Raw genomic sequence first — 8550 nt, forward strand, 5'->3', positions numbered from 1 at the left:
TTACCTAGATTACCTAGAATAAGGGCCAGTTGCACCAACCACAGTTAACAGACTGATTAACGTCACGCAACAGTTCTATGAGACTTTTCACACAATCAAATTAAGTTAGGTGAATACAACCCTAAGTTACTGTCTACTGAAGTCAGCCCTGATTCCTAATGGTCCGTTTATGACTGTAGATGAAGTATTATAATACCAGTAGGCGGAGATATTTTCAATATCTCGCCCGCGATTCCCGCGAGATTGACGGCCCGTCCCTATCTAATTACCTAATACAGTTAGAAAAGTCGGACCAAGCTAATTTTCCATAGCATTTGTAATGCCCATAATGACCAAACTGTGGCCATGTCATTATAAATGTCCAATTTGTACGAAAATATGACGTTTATCATGACACTCCTTCACATTTGGTTCTATTTAAATCGGTAAAAAAATAATTTGCTTAGACGGGCTCTAGTTTCTAGGGCTCGCACGCGAGATACTGTCGCGGCGTTCCTGTGCTAAACCCACAGGTGATTAACACTAAGGTTCGGTTGCACCAAACAGCGCGTTTGTCACCGTTATTGTATGTTCATAGATGTCTGCTGCGTGACGTTGATCAGTCTGTTAACCGTGGTGGGTGCAACTGGCCCTAATTCTGCGATTAACCGCGACGACGCGGCGACCTTTCATTGCGGCAAATTAGTGGCTGAATCGCCGAATAGTTGGTGCGAGATTTTAGGGACTATTACATAATTATATGACTATATTATGTATAACATCCAACATTAGCTCTTGAAAATAGATAATGTATCATACCTAAAGTATGTTGCTCGTGCTTCACTTTCTGATCAGGAATTGAACTCGCATAATGCAGGTTGAATATCATTCGATTCACATAGCACAGCATGTATAACAAATTGCAAGTCAAAATGACCACAGAGGATATTTCGGTACACGGCGGGAAGAAGTTCATAACTCGAGATATTTTATTGAAGAAATTTGAACTTAAAATTAAATTGCATAAGGTTCAAATTTCTTCCATTTTTTCCCGCGAGTTATCAACTTCTTCCCGCCGTGTCCGGATTTTATCTGATGTACTTCTGTGCCTACTTGTGTATTATCTTTAACTCTCACCACGGTAAATGCTGATTGTGCAATGTGCTCAACAAAGTGTTCAAAAAGATAAAAAGGAAAATGGTCTAGAAGCCTAGATTACATACCTATATTAATATTAAGTAATTTAAGTATAGTAAAATAGCATAATTAGCAGTGATCGGGGATTTCTATGCCACACCGCGGGATATCAAGTCGAAATGGTAATATGGATACGCCGCTTGGCCCGCGATAGGAACAAAACTGTTCGAAAAGTAAACGCTATTTCTGTGTTGGTAATTCGTTTATAAAATAAAGGACTGTAAAAAAACATGGTTATGATTTAAAGAAAAAATATTATTCAAAAAATTATTAAGTTTTCAATTTTTCAATTTAAAATTTTCAATTATTAATATTAATAATATATGCAATGCATGATTAATTGATTAACAGTATGCTATGCCAGTATGCCAAAACACTCTCCTATATCGCACACGAATCCCGGAATCCCGCGGCATATCCATACTAGCATAATGATTGAGGTCATTCACCCCAAGTAACTGTGGATGTTAAAGGATGGTGAAAGGTGTGAGTGTGAACGTGTGACGAGTTTAGTAGAGGCCAGGACACACCGTATGCATAGCACTGCGTGGCTCTATACATATACAATATCTACATACCTATATAATGCGTGCTGCATTACGCATTCGATGTGATTTGACCTTAAATCTAATCATATTTAGGCATAATTCTTTAGTATACAACTCTCAGTTAACAGAAATGTATTTAAAATGTAGGTATGTTAACCTATGGAATTTATTAGTCTTATAAACATTTTAGTTTACATTAGGTATACGGATTATACAATTGTTTTAGACTACGATTGAAATATAAACTAGAATGTAATTGTTAAAGATCGTAATGTACTTACCTATTTTATGAATGAAGTATGTTTTATAGATGTATGTAATTAAATAAAGTACCTGTTTTACAAATCTAAATGGCATTTCATTTTCAAACTTACTCTTTCATTATTTACACACGAATAATATTTACATACGAATAAGAGAAACCATACTTTCGTAAGTTTCACAAACAAACGAAACTCTCGCCATATTTTGCACGAATGATGCATCCAGTTTTTTTTTTTTTTTTTTTGGATTTTATGGCCTGGTTACGAGACCTTTAAGCCAAGTCTTCATTTTTATTACACTGCACTATATATTAAAGTTTTAACACTGTGTTTTTAATGTATTTGTAAATTGGTTGGTACGTTTGAATGTCTTTTAGTAGAATATTAAGCGGCGGCGGGCGGGAGGAAAAATCACTATCATTTTTACACACTTCACTTAATTCACTGGCAAGCACTAATCTGTCAATAAGGAACTTTTGACATTTAAATAAAAGGTGGTTAACGGTTCCTTCTTCAGCTTCACAGTTAGTACAGATATTGTTTTGTATTATTCCTAGTCTGGCAAGGTGTGAGGGTGCAGTATTGTGTCCATAGCGCAACCGATTTATAGTAGTGATAAAATCTCGACTGGCTTTTTGCAGGTTATTATACCATGGTTTGGTAGGCAGACTTTCCTGAATGCTTCCGTACCATCTTCCTTTTCCTTGGTCTTGATCTTTGCTCCACATTTGTTCCCATAAATTGTTTACAGATATATTTATACATGACAAGTAATCAGACATAGGAATGTACATAGCCTCGCTAACATCAAGGGCGTTTATACCCCTGAAGGCAACACTATCCGCTGTTTCATTGCCTGTGATTCCTTTGTGAGAAGGAACCCACATAAATGAAACATCTACTCCTTTAAGATGATAATTAAATAACAATTCTTTAATAGCATATAAAATGAAATTAGTTTTAAAATGAATTTTCAAATGTTCCAAACCTTGAAGCAAACTTAAAGAATCACTTATTATTAGAAAATATTTACAATTATTTACATTACCAATTCGCAGAAGGGCCTGATAGACTGCATATGCCTCTGCAGTAAATATGGTACATACTTTCTGCAGAAGAAAGCTCTGAGTAAATTTACATTGAGGATCATAAATTGCACTACGCACATAATCCAGACCTTTGCTACCATCAGTATAAATAGTGTAGTAATTATTATCAGAGAGGAATTGTAACATATCTACATTACTATTAACAGAATCAAGTATTTTAATTGGTTGCATAATGCTTTTGTAATAGGAGGAATAACATGGCCAAGGATGCTGCTTTCTAATTTTAGTACAATTATTTTCAATTTCCAGAAAAATGTGAAACAACATTGGAGAGTTGCCAAGAAGGAGACCCTCTCCAGTTGCCAAAGGACCAGACACATTAACTCGGTGAGGTAAAATCTTGTTAATAATGTTTGTGTTGTTAGAATATAATAACTTGAGGCAATATCTTTCAGCAAGAATTAGGCGTCTTAAGATAAGTGGCATGATATGTGTCTCAACTTCCATGGCCCTTATAGGAGTTGAGCACATTGCTCCAGATATAATTCTCAGAGCCCTGTTCTGCAGAATATCCAATTTTTTTGCATGTGGACTATTTATATATGCCATAGCACTATAATCAAAATGGCTCCTAACTATAGCTTTATATAAAACAGATAGAATCTTGGGATCAGCACCCCAAGAGACACCAGCTAGACATCTTAATATATTTATACCTTTCAAACTGTTCTTAGAAATATATTTTACATGTTCTTCAAAAGTCAGCTTTTGATCAATGATGACACCCAAGAATTTTTTGGATCTTACTCTATCAATAGACTCCCCACTGTACATAATATTGCAAGTTGGATCATCATCACCAAAAATCATTAAGCTGCTTTTTGTGGCATTTATCTTTAAATTTAGTCTATTGCTATAATACATACCTAATTGATCTAAGGCTCTATTTAGGTTATTTATGGCAATCTGCAAATTATGGTTACTACTGTACAAAACAATGTCATCAGCGAATTGCAGAATATTTACATTACTAGTATCTACATATTTACAAATTTCACAAGTGTACAAGTTGTACAGTAATGGTGAAAGTGTGGCACCTTGCATAGTGCCTTTAGAAGTTGTTCGAGGCCCATGTAAAATATTATTGTATTTAACAAATAAGGTTCTATTGGTTAAAAAATTATATATCCACTGGCATAGTCGGCCAGGTATACCAACATCAGATATAATATTGACTAGGATAGCTGGATCAACATTATCAAACGCTCCTTGAACATCAAGGAAAACACAAACAGTGTGTGACTTTAAATTATTTGACATTTTCAGGTCGGAGACGAGTGAAATGAAACTATCAGCGCAACTTCGCCCTCGACGAAAGCCGTACTGCAAATATGGAATGATACCATTAGCCTCCACAAACCAATCTAAACGGACTTTGATCATGTTTTCAAATAATTTACCAAGGCAAGACGACAAGGAAATTGGACGATAGGAATTAGCCTGTTCTGGAGATTTATCTGGTTTAAGTATTGGAATAACACACTGTGATTTCCACGATTCAGGAATAATTAAATTAAGCCATAATAGATTAAGAACGTCAAGAAACAACTTCTGAGCAGATACATGAAGCTCTTTGATTACAATATAAGGAAAATTATCTAAACCTGGACTCGTGTTACGTCGGGAGCGTAGACTTGTAATGAATTCGTTCCAAGTGAATGGTTCCATTAAAAACTTTGAATTGCTATTGTTATTATTGCTGTTAAAGTAGCTAGGTAGAGTACTAGAATCTTTTAAATTACTGTCATCTGATAACTTATCTAAAAATGGAGAAATGAATTCGTCCTTGTATGATCTAATATTGGTCTTGACACCTTTAAACATTTTAACCATATTCCAAATCTTGCTTATAGGGGTAGTTCTGTTAAAAGAATGACATAAGTTATTCCAACCAATTTTCTTTTGTTCTGAAATAGTTCTTTTTTTCAGTGCATCTAACTTTTTATAATTTATGTAATTTTCTATGGTTGGATCACTTCTGTACAATTTCAAAGCATTATAGGATGCTATAACATTCTGCTCACAGATCTCATTCCACCAAGGTGTAGGAGGTCTGCTAGCAAAATGAGCAGATTTCGTAAACTTTGGGATACTTTTATGCATAAGGGCATCAAGACGATTGCAAAATTTAGTATAAGTGGCAAGTGGATCATTAACATTTACTGAAAAATCCTCAAACATGCACTTAGAAAGTTCATTATACTTACGCCAATCAGTTCTTTTGTACACAAATTTTTCAACAGGAGCATTAAATTGATACTTTATAGCAATCAAAGATATAACGGTTATGGTGGGGTAATGGTAACTACCCATACAATCATCATGTACAGACCATTCACACAGAGGTGCCAAGGAATCACTAGTAAGGCTGACGTCAATGGCTGAAGGGTTAGTTCTAGGGCGGTTCACTGTAGTAAAACTACCATCATTTAGGATACACAATTCGCACTCATCAATAACGTCGTATAGATCTTTACCCCGACCTTTTGTTGATAAGCAACCAAATGCAATATGGTGAGCGTTAAAATCTCCTCCAATAAAGATAGGTTTAGGGAGGTCTCTGATAATATTGCGCAGCCTCTTTAACCTAATGTGCCCATTAGATGGAGGACAGTAGACGCATAAAACAGTTAAATTACCGCGTTCGGTAGATATAGAAACAGCTATAGTTTGAATGTCCTCATAAAAGGTTGTATTTAAAGTATTATATTTCAAGTATGGTTTAATTAATATTGCTACACCATTGTGAGGATTTTTAGACAATCTGTAGTGAAGATTATAACCAGGAATTCTAAAATTGTGATGTTCTTTAAACCAAGTTTCATTGAGTAAACATACATCAATGTTTTTTTCTTGCAGAAATTTAATTAATAAAGGCTTTTTACTATTGGCACTTTGAATATTAAACTGCGCAATACTTAGCTGAGATTCTCCGGAAGGACTTAAATCCATTATGAGGACAAATTTTTAATTAACCTATCTTTTATGGATGCCGTGGTGATCGGCACAGGATCAGGATTGTTGCCCAGCTCTATCAGTGTCTGTACCAGGGCCATTAGTACATCTTTATCACCGATGATTTGGGCTTTGAGATCCATAGGCTGGACCTGATTTACAACCTGTGGAGCAGGTTGATTATTTACATATTTATTCACAGTATTTACATTTTTATTTACAAGTTTACTATTTACAAATTGTGCAGGTTTTTGCAATGGCTTGTTTTGTTGTTTTGGCGATGGCAAGGAGGGATATTCAGTTTCAGGTATTTTAGTTTGTGCTAGGCTAGCATAAGTAATTTTGTTTTTCTTTTCTAATATTTTTTTAATCTTAATTGGACATTCTTTTGATATAGCCAGATGAGGACCACTGCAATTAATGCAGGAGATCTCATTTGGATTACTACATTCTTTGTAAAAGTGTTCACCTGAACATATAGAACATCTTTGCTTGCCATTGCATACTCGAGCAGAGTGGTTAAACTTGAAACATTTGAAACATTGTTGAAGTGGCGGAATATAATCGAATACTCTATAGGAAAATAGATCATATTGCACATTGTCCGGTAATACATTGGATAAGAACGTTATACTGACTGTTTGCAGTGGAACACGATCTTGTCCTACTTTCTTCGTGAAGCGTCGTACAGCTATAATTTCGTAAATAGAGCTCAATTTACCGTATAGATCCTTGTTTGAAATGTTAGCTGGAACAAACCTTATAATGCCAGTCTTCTCAATTTGCGTTGCACTTATGTATGCCTTCATTTTATTTAGTTCTAAAAACGCAGAGTTGTTTAGAAAGTTATTGGCCGTGTTGTACTGTTTAAAAGATACTGCGATTTTATTAGCATTTACTCTCTGTATTCCCGTCACACCTTTGATGCCATTAGTAAATATATGGTTTAAATAAATAGGGCTTTTATTCCCTAGTCTCTCCTTGGGGTCAATGTGTTCCACAAACACTTTAAAATTAGTTGTGGTCGAGTTTTCAGGAAATTGTCTTTTATAGTTCGGTTTAAAATACGGTAAGTATGCATCAGACCGCTCACCGCCGCCGCCATCGTCCTGGAGTCCATCGCCGCCGCCTTTGGAGCGCTTGTGGGAGGTGGGCGGGTTATCCCCGCCCCCCTCGTTACCAGTCATTGCTAAAAACTACTGGCAGTAACTATGTACAAAATTATCACTAATATATACAAATTTGACTAATTTACACAATTATTTGAGAATTTTAAAAGTTGGAGCGAAAAATTTTCAAGTTCGTTGTTTGAGTTCCCGCCGAAAAAAAAAAAAAAAAACTGATGCATCCAGCATCACATTGCAGTGTTGCCAGAGCGCTTCCAGCTTATGTACAGTCGTACGTCAAAAAAGGTACGATTTTGATAAAAAAGGTACGGTTTTTTTATTAGTAAAATTTTCTTACAGAAACAATATTTCTATGTGGGTGGGGGGTATGGTGGGTGGATGAGTATAGTTTTCCTGATTGTTACTGACTGACAAATTGGTTTGACCAACTATAAGTGTAGTGTACACGTCATAGTTAACCAATTTTGTTTGCATTGATATAGGTACATGACAAATAAAATTTGTCAAGCCATTTCCGTCAGTTGAAAAAAGCGGCAAATCTAAAAAAAATGGTGCGAAGGGTTATGATCCAATAGAACACTTAAATTTCGCGCCATTTTATACTGACTAAGTTGTTTGACCGGCTATAAATGGCTGGCTGAATTTTGACTACCTGAGTTTTGTAATCTGGATAATAATGCCAAATAAAACTAAATACACTCAGATGACTATAGCTGGTCAAGCAAATCTTGTCAGTAAAAAAAGGCGCGCAATTCAAATTTTCTATGAGACGATATCCATTCGCGCCTACATTTTTCAAATTTGCCGCCTTTTTCTACTGACAAGATCTGCTTGACCAAGTACAAGTAACTTTCTACTGGATATGCAAATGTACATAAGTATATAAATTAAAAAGAAATGCATTTGAATAAGATTGGTAAGATAAACAAGTTGGCAGATAAGTAACAATAATTATGTAACTTCCCTTTTTAATAATAAAAGTAGGATTTAGGTACCTGACAGCCCGAGAACAAATTCTTTATCATTTTTTTAACTTCTTTTAGCTTTTTTATTATTCCTCGAGCAACTGCATTAGAAGCAATCACAAAGCAATATGAATAATATTACACATAAATTATTTAATGTAGTTTTATGGATAATTGCCAATAACCTATCAGGGTGCCATGTCATCTTTTTCCATTGTAACATCTATTCTATTGTACCATGGTTTGCAATAAACGATATTACTATTACTATTAGCAAAGCACAGGTAAGAAAGACACAACTGCCGACTGCAACTAAAGAAACGTGTATTTTATATAGTACATGGTACTTTTTTATGGTGGCTATTGTTGTCAGATTAGATATTTTGCCCTGAACAAACCATCCTGAA

Source organism: Cydia amplana, chromosome 12 (genome assembly GCF_948474715.1).
Source record: "Cydia amplana chromosome 12, ilCydAmpl1.1, whole genome shotgun sequence".
Taxonomy (NCBI): domain Eukaryota; kingdom Metazoa; phylum Arthropoda; class Insecta; order Lepidoptera; family Tortricidae; genus Cydia; species Cydia amplana.